The sequence below is a fragment of the Kryptolebias marmoratus genome, linkage group LG1 (genome assembly GCF_001649575.2).
Source record: "Kryptolebias marmoratus isolate JLee-2015 linkage group LG1, ASM164957v2, whole genome shotgun sequence".
Taxonomy (NCBI): Eukaryota; Metazoa; Chordata; class Actinopteri; order Cyprinodontiformes; family Rivulidae; genus Kryptolebias; species Kryptolebias marmoratus.
Genome location: NC_051430.1, coordinates 21,232,095 through 21,246,928, shown reverse-complemented (window position 1 = coordinate 21,246,928; position 14,834 = coordinate 21,232,095). Strand labels below are relative to the sequence as shown.

General features: G+C 34.7%; 1 protein-coding gene across 3 annotated transcripts in view; it reads right to left on the bottom strand.

Moving 5' to 3' along the window:
- Nucleotides 1-14,834, bottom strand: part of grid2 (glutamate receptor, ionotropic, delta 2) — a 419,113-nt gene that overhangs the window by 204,091 nt on the left and 200,188 nt on the right. The gene's annotated exons all lie outside the window — the stretch shown is intronic.

Sequence of the window (14,834 nt, the reverse complement as noted above, 5' to 3'; positions counted from 1 at the left end):
GATGCCACTCTATGGCTTATCTTTTCCTGCTGTTTGCCCACTTTTTGTATCCTTTTGCTCTCTTGATCTTAAAAACACAACACACCCACCATTATTACATTTCTCTCTGTCAGCAGTTTTCTGCTACAGCTTGTTTCTCACTTGTGCCCCGATTTTCTTTCTTTTCATTCTAAATGAAAGTGATTGACATTTTTTATGTCACAGATTTTTTTTTTTTAGAACAATGTATAAAATATCAAAACAAAATAGCGATCAGGCTTGGCATGAAAAGCATTGCAACTGTCACTGTGGCCAACAGTTCAACACTTTATCGTCTCTCATTTCTTGTTTTCTTGTTTCCTTCAGCTATTTTTCCATCCACCCTCAATCCATTTAAAGAGACCTGACATCTTATATATCTTTGTGTCCCAACTCAATCCATTGTAAAGTCAAAGAGATGAAAGTGTCCTCTGGGAAAATCCACAGCTTTTCTGTTTACAGCCCTTGGGCTTTTATTGCTATTACTTCACCAGGACAGATATATGTCCTTGTCCATCTCTCCTTCCTCACCTCTTTAGATTTGCAACTACTTATTTATTTTTTTCATTTTCTTTTAAATGGCTTTTAGGTGGATTTTTGGCAATATAACACATTCAAATGTGAACAAGATGTCACAATTCTCAAGAAAAACAAATGCAAGAACAGGCTTTCACTGTAAAGCACACAACTGATTTTCCCAACCCTACCTTTCTATACTCACTTTGTCAGTTAGAGTAATGGCACATTTGACAGTGTTTTAATCATATTTAGAAAATAGATTGGTTGTTTTTTTTACTGCTAATGGCTTCGTATGTCTCTGTTTTCATTGCTTGTTCACACAGCAGATGTCACATTTTCCCACATGGATTGTCAAAAGACAAATGCACACAGATGTGCTTTTTTGTCAGAGTACGTTGTCTGTACACACTTGTCATTGTCAGAAAGTCAGAACTGACTAATAATGCTACGATTAGTGCACATAAACAGGTTCGCAGCTGTTAAAAGATGCTCTGGATAAATTGTTTCTATAATCTAAAAAAGCCCAACACACTTGAACCAGTTCACAAAAGACATGACATATGATATGTAAGATAAACAATAATATCAGAGAATTATTTGTTACTGCTCAATAATCAGGGATGGACATTAGGCCATTTTCAAACAGTTTGTTGTCCAATAAATTATTCAGAAATTGGAAACAGACATTTGCCAAACTTTCCTGGAGTGGACATCCCAACAAGTTCACATCAAGATCAGACCATGTAATGATAAACAGAAGTGCAATAAAAAAAGCTGAATCTCTTTAGAGACCTCAGTGTGTTAAATATTAAAATTTATGTCAAAATAGTTTTTAAGAAGCCTGAACAAGTTAGGCTTTTTAGAAAGGCTGATTGGATTAAGCATTTGCTCAGAACAAGACAGTACAGCTTAGGCCTTCAAAATGGCATCTGAACAAATCGAAAGACTTTTGACACAAACTCCTTCGGACAGGCAGGACCAAACTGGAAATTTTTGTTGCCACATTTGGTAAAAATCAAACAGTATATCAACTTAAACTCCTCAGAGCAACTGTCAAGCACAGTAGTGTAGGATTGATGATTTGGGCTTGTTTTGCAGCTACATGACCTGAGCCCCTTGCAGTCATTGAGACAATAATAGATCTTTCTGTGAATCAAAGTTTCTAGATACATGTGAGACCAACTATCTAACTGGGCTTAAAGTGAGTCATGAAACAGGATCATTGTCCCACAGCAGAAGTAAAAATTAAACAAACACATAATACAATAAAACAAGGTGTTGGGCTGGTTATACATCCTACTAAAAAGGTGTACTTAGTTTTCCATATACACCCATCCTACTTTTCCATGTAGGGTCAGGTCTCCAGCTGTCATTCAGTGATAGGTAGGGTACACCCTGGACAGGATGCAAGTAAAGTACTGTTTTCTAAATACAGCTGCTGCATCTTTTTTTATATTATTAACAGCTAATTGGCATTCACTTCATGTTTATGTGGTATTACTTTTTTCAACATAATCAAGCTGGTTTTCTATACTTTGTGTCTGATCATTTATTTAGGCAGTGCCTTAGTTCCTGTACCATAATTTAATTTAGTTTAGATTTTCTTGTTTGTTTTTGTATCCTTGCTTGGATCTAGGTGCTTGGATCTTCAATCTAGGTGCACTAAGCCTGAGAAAAATAACTAAAACTTTTGGAATGAGTCTAAACATTATTCTGAAATTGCTTTTTTTTGTTTTGTTTTTTTAATTTGTTTTTTGGTTATCTTTTTTTTTTACTTACATTTAAGCTTTGAACAATTTTATTTCAAACTGATTCTTGTATTTTTATTATAACTCAAGGTATCTACAATGATTTGTTGTTTGCTCATGCAGAAAATATTTTTATTTTCAAAGTTAGTCAAATGTCTTTTGTTTAAGGCTTAGTCTAAATAGAAGTATTTCTAACATCTAAATCCCTGAATTACTGCATTGTTTAAACCGTAAGAGGTATTTGATGGTCTTACCAAAAAAAATTGCATCACAGCTTCAGTTCATCTGCAAAATATTTAGGTCAACACTACGACCAGTCATATTTTACAAAGTATACCAGGGTGTTGAATCTCAGTCTGTCCAATTTGTCAATATGCTGCAGTGATCAGACTAATGTGTTGATGCTCATTTGTTTGTAACAGATTGACAAATGCTTGACTTATTTATAAAAAAAAAATCTGATCTTTGAGTGGGTGAATGTGCATCTCCATGATATTTCACACATAATTTGTAGAAATCTAAACAGCTCTGATGGTGTTTATATAACACATTAGTGTCATATATTGCACATAATATTTAGAAATGTTTATGGCATTTACTAGATAAAAATATTCCCCTCTCCTGTGGAGCATTTTACTTGCCTGAAATGGCAGCAGGGTGATTGATGAACAACTAAATTAGCTGCAGCTGCAAACAGAGCTTTGGAATAGAGGACGTTAATTATTGGTGAAGTAAGAAATGGTTATCAATAAAACCAAAATAGTAATAAGATCCTCACAGAGTAACTAAGGGAGGTGCATTTCCCAGGAAGTAGAAATGTTGAGTAGGTAGAGGTACAGACAGTAAGGAGCTCTGGAGAATAAAGAAAGAAGAAAAACCTGTAGAGAATGATGCTGACAAATGCAAATTAGAGAGGTTGAAGTCAATGAAAGAAAGAAGAAAATAAAAGAGATGGATAAATTATGAAGAAACTGGTGGGAATTTCCAAATAATACATGACTTTATCAGAGTTACTTCAATGATGAAAAAAGTTCTTATTCTCTAACTAAGAGAAATGAGAAAATGGCATGTTTGGGAACCTAGACTCAGAACAAAGTCAGGTCCTGCTGGGTCTGTTAATATAAATATTTGACATGGCACTTGCACTTCAAGCTCAGGTCCTGGGGGTTTGAGGGTTCTACATGATATCTTAGATGTTCCTAGGACCACTGGTGCCATGGAAGACTTGATTTTCCAAAACCTCTGCTTTAAAGCCCTTTGTGTGTCACAACTTCATCTTGATGGACTAAGAAAATCTGTGTCAAATGTTTGGAGAACCAAAGGCATTGTGATGAGAGGTGGGCTACTTGAACAAGATATTCAAGGACAAGAACAAAAAATATTATACAATTTGAATGGTGCCATACAACAAAGTCCAACAAAAGAGGCTACATGCAGATGTTTAGGAACCTATGGGAATTTCAAAACCCCATTCAGAATGAATAGGAAAAGGAAAAAAGAAAAAAAGAAAACTGTAACTCAATGTTCCAATGTTTGCAAGAAAAAATAAATTGCTATCATGACAAAAGTTACATAGTTCACAAAGATCTTTTATAAGGTTGTGTACTTTACAGTTAGCAGAGCTGGGTGCATATTCATGCTTTCCACATCTGTTTGACTGTAAGACCTATGTGATTTAAAACTCGTACCAAATTTATCTTTGTTAGTGCAGTTTTGGAAATCAATACCTATGTGAAATAAACAGAACAAAACAAAAAAAAAACAACAGACAAAACAAGCAATGAGCAGGGCATTGCAGACACCTGCCATTATCCACACTGCTATGATGTTTATTAAAAATAAAAAAAAACAGAAATACTGAAGACTGATTAATGCTCACAAATGGGACGCTTATCCAAATGTATTTTTTTTAAACTGCCTGCAAGTCAGCAAGACCCCACTCAGTGTACAAAGACTTGTAACCCATGCAGCGAGCCATCCTCAGTAAGCTTTGTTTCTAAATAGTCAGTAAGTACATTGAACTTCTAAGATAATACTTGTTGCATCGCAATGTTACTTTCCTATTTCTTCATGTGTAAAGGCATAGAGCTAAGCTCAGTCACACAATCATGCTACGGGTCATTTAATATTACTTTTATAGATGATCAATAGGTAAAATAGTGTATTTTTAGTGCTTTTCAGTCGTGGATAATGAGTAATAAAATTTTCAACCAAATGGTCCATCACTGCTTTCAATATGATCTAATTATTTTGTTGAGTTCAATTATTAATTTTTTCACCTCGTTGCTCAAATTAATTCGAGATCCTGGCATGCAAATCTAAACCTTTAATATGGATAAATGAAGTCATATCCATGCACATGTTCAAATTTTCAATCAAACACATGCACTCATTAGGTATTCTATGCTTGGCACAGGCTGGCAGAGCAGGTTTGAGTAGGCTGCCGATTTTAATTCAGAAAGGAGTAACTGAGCTCTCCAACATTCATAAGCAATGCAGTGAGTCAGTTGGGATGGGATTCACACACAAACTCAAACACAAATGTGCACTGAGTGAGTTCCTGAATGCTTCCAGCTGCCCATGACCGCTTGTATCAAATTCCAAATCCTGGCACTGGCACACAATTCTGGAAGGGGTCTGTTGTTCCTGTTCTCCCGGCACCTATCCAGAGCAAGATGCCAGCGAGTCTCCAGTGTTCTGTGACTGCAGACCTCCTCGCTCTCTTTTCATGCAAGAGTGGTCAGCACTACACACTGTATCAACTCTTCTCTTACATGGCACTCTAATGGTGCAATGACCTTTCAAATTTAGTTAAAATAAGCACTAGACAAAGTTGAAAATCAGTTTTCTGGAGGATGTTTAATGACTCCCTGTTAATTTGACTAATTTGTACATTGAGTGCTTGCACTCTGTACTTTTCAGCCCAAATGGGCATGCAAGAAACCAAATATAAACAGCTAATACTATTACGAAAAAAAAGTCACAATATTTAGTTCCAAAAGTTCTAAAGCAAACACTTGTAAAACATCCATATAATTTTTAATAAAGGTTTACATCAGTTAAGGAGACTGTTCATAAAACAGTAACTAATATCAGCCTACCAAGATTGGAAAAAAGTACATAAATGATTCTATTTAGAATTATGTATAGATATGTTTAAATACCAGCAGATGTGTGTTCTTTTTAAATTGAACAAAATGAGAACCTAATGGTTTTTGGTTTATTGAGACGTCTCTGTTGTTTATCAAAGTCTGAACTAAACCAAATCTGAATGAATGTGTATACTTTTAATCTGCAACGAGATAGGGATTATTGTAAGGGGACTTTATAATCTTTTCACCACCAAGTCTACATCTTCATTACCAAAATAATTCTCAAACATATCAATCTTATTCTGTTAAATTGTTTTATTCATCAACTAATAAGTCAAGTAGAACAGTTTGTATAACCAAAAGATGCTAAGATATGTACACCATTTTAAAGAAGTGCATTCGCAATGTCTGCTGTGTTGTTCTATGGTTTGTGATGTGGGTAAACAACAAACCTTTCAATAAAATAAAAGGCTGTGAAATAGACACTCTGATAAATCAATCAAAAATGTTTTTAAAATACTGTTTATATAAAAACTTAATTGATAAACATGCACAGTGAAAATAAAACCAAACCATCTGTTTACCCTCAGTCTGGAAAAGAACAGCCTAGTGGAGGGATAACTAATGAGCAAATTACTAAATGATTCTGAGCACCTTTGTACAAATGGGCACGTGTGAGAACCCAGGAAATGTTGGGATAGTTGCTGCTATTCTGAAGCCTCTAAATGTCAACTGCCACCTAAATGAACAAGTGAACATAAGAGAGTGGGTCGCAGTCATACAGTAAGTGAAAACTGACATCATTACCAGCACAACCAGTTAATTTGATGGAAGCAAACAGATTATGTAAAGTGCCATAATAATGCATAATTAATGAAGTACTGCCTTCATAGACACTAAATGTGGCAATAAATCAACTGCTAACTGATTGTAAACTGTAAATCTGAAACCTGTTGCACAACATAAAAGGGAATCTTAGTGTGGACACAGCTACCGACAATAAATCTCATATTGGTTCCTGCCAAATTAAAAAAAAAATAGAAAGTTAAAATACTTTATCTTTAAATTTTTTCCTAAACCCATGCTCAATAAATCTTTTTGCTTATGAAGAAAAAATACAATTAGGCTGAGTCAAATTTTACAGAAACTAAGTCCAAACGAAGACATATAGTCTATACTCAAGCTATACGTATATCATCTCTGTGGCACTTGAGATAAAAGCCTCCCCCATTGGTATCTATGAGACATCAGACAGAAACAAGGACCATGTGGTGAAAAGGTTATTTGGGGTTATAATCGTACTCAACCTGCTCATGATGAAAAGAGAGAGGGAAAAATGAGAGGGCTTTGAAGTGCCAGTGCATAGCTAAAGGCTAGATTCACCTTTTATTTTACAGAAAAGCCAGATGGAGGGAGAGCGGAGGAGGGGAAGGAATGAAAACCGACAGAGATGTGGATGTGTGAGTAAAAGAGTAGGAAAAAAAGGGGGGTGGGGGTGGGATTAATGCAGTCTAGCAGATATAAGGTTATGGTATGAAGGAAGATATGCAGAGACTGAGATGCAAAGAGACAGAAAAGAAGGAGAGGAGAACAAAGATGGTAAGAGAGACAGCTCAGAGGGGGAAAAAAAGATACTCAAGGGCAAGAGTGATGGAGTACTGACACATCCAGATGAGCAACAGAGAAAGACGCGTTCATTTTGTTTTTGATGAATTTCCATTGTATTTGGACACTGTTGTAAGCTTGATGCTTTGACATCTGTGTAAAAAAAAAGCATACACAATTTAAGTGAATTGACAGGCAGCTCAGAAAGTTTTTGGCAAGAAAAAAAAATCTGGTTTTGACAAAAATGAGGGGAAAAAGTGCATATTTGAGAGTGCATTTATGTTTGTATATGATAGCAGGTGTGTATTTGAGAAACGACTCAGAAAGAAGTGACACCAACAGTTTACAGGTCGAGTACCACACTAAACTGCTGTTATCTACAGTAATAAATTCTCGAACACACAAGAGTCTCGGAGAAACAAGGCATCCACCACAATACACACAACAGTGTCCCAATAAACATAATAAAGAAAAATATACAAGAGTTCCAGAGCGGCCAAACTTGTGCCGTTATTTCTCTGTCTTTCTCATTCTCTGTATTTGTCTCCCGTTCTCTCCCCTGACAGCATGCTTGATAACTTTTATGTTGCTGTAACAAGAATGAATGAGTTCAGAAGAAGGAAGCAGTCTGTGCACGTGGGTGTGTGTTTCTCCTCTGTGCATGTTTGTTCCACCGCAGTCCCACTCTTTGTGAGTGTGTTCCTGAGTTTCTTGGTTCATACACTGTACACACTGTGTATGTTGTGCGACTGCACGGGTGCGCAGTATAACAGATGGCAGCCCCCTGTGAAGACTTAGAGAGAGGAGAGAAGCAAGGGACTGATGTATTTCAAGTTGAGAAGCGACAGCAGAGTGTGTTGAGAGCATTGAGTGAGGCTTCTTCTGCTGTCACTTTGTTTATCCACAATTGAATGAGCAAGAGTTTAGAGCCAATCCTTCAGCCTGAAAACATTAACAGACAAGCATTGTGTTTTTAGGTTCCCTCACTTTTGTTATGTTTGATGCATATCCAGTTTCATTAAAGTAGCTGTCAGCTTTGGCTTCAGTGATTGTAATGTAAATCTGTTATGATCTCTGTGATAGCTGTTTGTTTGAAAAGTCTGCACTGAGTCTGTCAAGGCCTTGAGCCTACTCACTTTTTTTTTTCTTTGCCGTGTGTGTCTGTCTCTTAGATTGCTAAATATTAAAATGTTCAGCAGCACGTCATTCATTCTCACAGCCAGAAGTAGCTTTAAAGATAAAGGACCTGACGCAAAGATATTTAACTAATGAGATAACTCATTTCTGTATCAAGAAGGCTTTTGATAAGTGAAAACGCAATGTATTTGTATTTTTGAGAAATATATAAAAAAAAATCTTTGAAATGGCCCTGCTTAGGATTAAAAGTGTATCTTTGAAAGCAACAAAAGTTTGCATTTAGTGTGCATTTGTTTGTTTAGTAGATTTATTCAGTGTGTCTATGCAAAGATCAGAAGGAATTTAATTAGCATTTAGCATATCTGTGTGCAACAGTAAATGAAAGAAAAACTAAGTGTACTAAATATTATTACCTTATTTCAGTATATTTTTTTTGGCTTTGCATATTAGATCATTTGTATTTTCAGTTCCATCAGCAATCCAAATATCAGTCGTCATAAAACTGTGGATCTTTTTTGTATAATTTTGCAGAAATATGTTTGGAAGAAAAAGTACAAGTTTTACTCTCTCATACAATATCAAATAGCTAGCAAATAATAAATAAATGAAGATTCAAATTTCTTATCAATTAAGCAGTCCTTCAGTTAATAGCTCTTTCTGAACTGAAAATACTCTTTTTGTCACAGATTTAGATTTTCAGTTGCCTTTTACTTTTTATAAATGTAACAAAAGCTTGGGCTGACAGTAAAAGATGTAAAATCTTTTGAAGCAGTGACAACAGAAGCAGCTTTTAGAGAAGTACTGCTGTGTGGCAAAAACTGGGTACAAATGGGATGAGGGACACCACTGAGAGTGAGACAGCTTGAAAAGCACCAGTACTCATATACTGCCATACAAACATTTAGTGGAGAAAAGATTGTAATTGCTTCTCATAAGGATGGCAAAGACTCATTAAAAATTAAATGGAAAAGGGCCCACATCCACCATGTGGCGTATTGACAGGGAATAGCAAATGTCTTTTTTTTTTTGGTGCTTCATTTCTTAAAAATTAATTTGAATTTGATGTGTTTACCAAAACACTGATTGTTTTAATGAGCAGCACATTGTTGAGTGTTTGTTTGTGTCACCCCCTGATGGAAACAAATTGACTTTGAGTCTGAAATTTTGATTAGAAATGTTGTCTTACTGGAACATCCTTCTAGCAGAAGATTTTGGTGTGAGTTTTGGTCATAGTCTATATTGTTTGTATGCAATATTCTCATTTGTTACAGAAAAAAAATCATTACAACTAAGCAAAGCAATTACTAAAACTTTTTACAAAGTTACAGCTTACTATCACAATGTGGCTATAAGAAGCTCTATCTTAAAATCAAATCTTTTCCAGCCTGTATTTCTAAAATAAATTACTTTTCTGAGCATATTCTTGCAGACAATTTGTCTCTTCAATACTACAAAGTCTGTCAATGAAAAAAAAAAAAAACCAAAAACAAAGAAAATGCTGGACTTTCATAATAAAAACAAAACATGAAAATAAAAAGATCTTTAAGATGCAAATAGTGTTACATTGTTGTGTTTACCTTTTATTGTACAGTAATGTGCTGCCAATATTAAAAGCCATTTGTATGACAGAACTGAAGAGAAGAAAAGAAAAAAACTTGAATAGCGGTATGCAAGGTAATCCTAGAAAATCTGAATCAAAGTATCAAGTAACAAAGAGAAACCCCGTTGCCTTTGGTTCATTTACTGTCCACATAACTATAAGTGTAAAAGCTTGGTGACATTAATTGGCAAACTTTCTCACAACATGACCAAGTTCAGTTTTACTATGAGAAGTGTGAAATATCTGCAGCTTTAGGGGTTTAATTTTATCGTTTATTTTTTTCCATGCTTTCTCAACTTTTTTAACTGCATTACAAATTGTACCAAAACATACAAAAGGTTTCTGTGGATATGCATTTCTTATGCTTGCAGAAAATCAAAGTTTAGGAAAAATGGGAGATCAGTAAGAGAGAAACGGCAAACACAGCAATGGATCTTTAACATGCAACAACTGCAAGACTCAAGGACATGCATAACTTTATTTATTACAAGAAATAAAACATATAATGAGTCATCTGTTGTTCCAAAACAGAGCTAATGGTAGCTTGTTCAATTATGTTGAAAATAAGCTTTTTCTTCTTTTTATATTTAGTATGTCAAGCACAGTAAACAGACAAATACAATTAACAAATAATATTCTTTTGATTTTCTAAGCAATTGAATAGCAAGTATTTATTTTATATTACTATCATTTGAAGTATTTACTGCGTTGTCTTATACATAAATATCAGTATTAACTGAAAATGTTGGGATTGTTGAATTTTACATAATGCTTAACTTGAAGTGACCCATTAATCTCGTTTACTCAGATTTATCTTGCTTTCACACACATGTATGGTATAATATGTTGGGTTTGAGAGTGCATTTATACACGTGATTATTTGTGTGGTTAACACAAATTGTTTGTTAACCTATTAGTTATTAAGTACAGTGAAAAGTTCTGGGAAAGCTGATCCATCTTAATCTCTTCAAATCAATATTTTCTAAGAGCAGATTTAGAGTGCTAATGGAATTCAAGTTAATCCAAATGCAAAAATAAGAAAATAAATAAAAACAAAGGAATCATGGCTACAAATATAAAAGTGAAAACACAATATTATTCATAGCATGTGCATCTAAACTAACCTTTATACCTGCAGCTTTTTAGCCTAAGATGATCAATAAAAACTTTCAGCTTTATAATTTATTGTGTAGCAATGAATTTTTATCCTATTGTTTTAACAGTTTGCCTTATATTTGTTTTGTCATACATATTTAAATTTACATTTGAGTTTGAAATATTAGTGTTTCACATACAATGCATTATCACAATATTTAGATTAAGAGTTCCTTCTTTTGTCACTACTTTTTTATAACACTGGATACTGTGATCTTTGAAATATTTAATTGGGGAGTTATATTTCCATTTTCTTATTCTGTGTGTTAACTGTATGGTCTTTTGAGATGTTTCCTTACAACCACATACTACGATTAATTGGCAAAGTATAAAATAGTTCTGAGCAGAACATAATTTAAAAACAATCAAAACACCCATCTGCAATTTTCTGACCTTTATCTCTCTATTTGCTCCTCTATTTCTCCTTCCTTTTCCTCCCACTCAGTTTTGTGCTTCTTTTTTGTTCGTCCTCCACTTTATCTAATGCTGCAACAGTTGTCTGTTTCCCTCTCCTCCATCTGTCTGCCCCCACTCTAAAATCTCTCCTCTATAATCTCACTTCTACTAACTCCACTCTCCTGCCTGGCTCTGTGTAGCAGCAGCTACACAGATGCTAAGGTTTAATGCTTTAATTTGGTTGGCTGTCAGCCCTTCAGTCTCTTTGATAGTTTGCACCTAGCTCCATTGAAGACACTGTGATCAAATTTGGGAAGCTGGCATCTGCTCAGACAGAGTTTGTAGTTTTTCCTCTGTGCTGTCTCAGTGTGTTTGTTGTTTGTAGAGCTTTATATATATATATATATATATATATATATATATATATATATACATACATTCTCTCTGCGGCACTAAATGCCCTGTAACATCGCACAGATATACAAGTATCCCCCACACGTACACTCACAGAAAAAAAGAAAATCATAATTGATGCTTATTCTATCTTAAGGGACATAATGTTTGACAAGGACATGAGAGGTAAACAGAATGTTAAATCAGGAAACATAAATGCATAAACAAATGGTTGTGCAATTGAAAAATTCCTTAATCTATTTTTACGGCCAAGGAATATTTCCTTAGTATGTGAAAGTGGAACAGCTTAATCTAATCAGCTGAGGCTGCAGACTCTCTACAATGACATACTGTCTTCTTCAAGACCATGATAATGATAATAATGATCGTAAGGATAATTCTGACTAGGGTCTGAATAGAAAATTTGATTCTCATTACTGAGATGCTGATTTTCAACATGCCGATTTTCCACTCAACAGAAAGCTAAATAAATAGATATACAAAGCCTCTACTTTGTTTTCCTTTCAATAAAGAGAAAAATTAAATAACAATTAAGGATAAAACAAAATGTCACTGTATATTCAGTAACTATTTTTTATTCTATTTTATGTGAAAAAAACAAAACTTGTCATTCTATAGCTTCACGAACACATCTTATTGTAAAAGTAAACAGAACGCTTTTATAATGTAAAATACATTCTTAAACACATAGACATAACACTTTGAGTACATACATGCATGTGTGCACCCACAAATATATATATATATATATATATATTGTTGTCGCCTGGTGGCCATTTTGTATGCAGATTGCATGAAGCATATGTTGCATGTGTTGGTTTCTTCCCACAGACCAAAAACATATATACTAGGGTAATTGGTAACTTTAAACATTCCCTAGGTGTGAGTGAGTGTGTGAATGGTTGTTTTTCTCGTTTGTCTCTATGTAGCCCTGTGATGGACCTGTGACCTGTCCAGGGTGTCCTCTCGATAGGCACCAGCTAAACCCGCAACCCAAAAAGGAAAAAAGCAAGTATAGAAAATGAATGGATGGATGGATACTTGGATACAACCACTGCATCTGCTCCAGTAGTGTAATAAATTGATGTGCAGAGAGAAGAGACTGGCGACATCAGTGTAAATGGATAAGTGGATAGATGAAACACAAGCAGCTGCATATGACAATAATTGAAAGAATCATCCATTAACCTAATCAAGTACAGATTCTGTCTGTCCTAATGAAATTAAAAAAGAAATTTAGTGTGGATTCAAAACACAGACATGATTAGTTAATGTGGCCAACCTGAGTTAATGTGAATTTGAATCATCTAGTAATGACAGAAACTCTGAGCACCTGTTTTACTGATAAATGGTCAAAAGTGAAGAACTTTATTTTACTTCAAGAACTATGCACAGTACCTTAAATGAACTCACAAAAAGTAGCTTGCAATTTAAAGCAATACTGTTGGTGTAAAAATTTCAGTGATTTTTTTAAATTGACACAATTACTGAAATCCAGAATTTTTAGTTTCACCCTGAGGCTAAGCTATCCACTGTGGAGAAAAATGACAAAATAGAAGAGATAAACAGAAACTGAGTTCCTTTTTCATAATTTGTTCTCTATCGTGTATTTCTCATAGTTTTAGTTGGCCACATGCACTAACTGTGAGCTGACTGTAATTAAATCAGTTTTCCAAATAAATAACCAATTTGCTATAATAAATGTATCCATGTTTCTTGAAGTTATCTGCTCATGATTGGGTTACGGTTAGGAATGGTATCTGTGGTCATACTTTATTCCCCACTTAATTTCTGATTTGTGTGTGTTTGAGATGCATGCACAGCTTTGCTTTTGCATCTGGGTTAACAAATGAACAAATAAAGAACTTCCTCAGCTTCTATCACTCCGATTTAATGCAGCGACACTTTGGTGCTGATTATGAGACTGTTAGCAACAGAAATCCCACCTCCCACTGACCAAAACTTCAGTGCACCTGTTTTCAGTTGTAACTACAGCCTATAAAAGTGTCTAATATTAAAGTGTGAATGAAACATGCTAAAGTGAAAAACATGGGTTGTTTGACAAAACAGCAGCAAAACTATTGTGTAAAAAAAAAAATCACCTATAACAGTTATTACAGACTGAGCAAAACAAGCAGGTGTTTTATCACTTACTTGTTTTTCTTTCTTAGCACAGAAAACACAAAAAATCAAACTATATTATCGGGCTGTAAGAAAATAAAGAGTGGACAGCTGGTGTGTAGGAATGAAGGAAGTCATTCTATCATTCTTTTTTTCTCTTTAGAGAAGAAAAAAACAGTTTTGATGTAAGGTTTATCAGGTGTATGAGAGTATGTGAGTAGGCTTTAATGTATGTTTTTTTCTACTTCTGACCTTTCAGTGTGGGTGGGTAATAGGTCCATTTGGCCTTCAAACCATTTATATTTAGGACAACAGTGTTAGAAGTCCAAGTTGTTTGAAGGCCAACATAATTCTTTTTATTCAGTGTGATTTCTAAGTGATGCCTACTGTTTAACACTGACTGAGACAAAAACTGACATTATAAAAACTGACATTAGAGCAATAAGACAGCATCAAATCAATAACATATCCTGAGGAATGACCAAACAAAGTGCTAGAGAAAGAAGGGATAGTTCAGGTCTTTTAAAATGAAGTTCTCTGGGAATGTTAGGTTCCTTTAATATCTTCCCTTTTGTAGATAGCTCTTTGAATGACCTCAGTTTAGAGAGAGAATTTTAATTCTGCTCATAGTGATAAATTAAGGGTGTGTATCAAAGCAAATTACCTACACCGTAAAACTCCAAATTCCAATCTCAAATTTTTTTTAGCAGTTTAGTTCATGCAAGCACTATGTTGTAAGCCATTTAAAATTTGAAATCTAGAATCTGAATCTAAAATCTGAAACAAATTTCAGCAATGATCAGGGGTGGAAATTAGCACCCGCCACTGGCCAAATGCAGGTAAATATTTGAAGTGGCGGGTGAATTTGATCAACACACACGCCACTGTGGCGGGTTGGCAATTTGAACAGAAAAGGTGGTATTTGTGCTAATAATATCATAATACAGAGGAATAAACACAGTTAAGGACTTGTTGGTAAATTATTTTTGTCCCATGTTTTAGAGGGGGAACCGATTATTTCAGACGTCT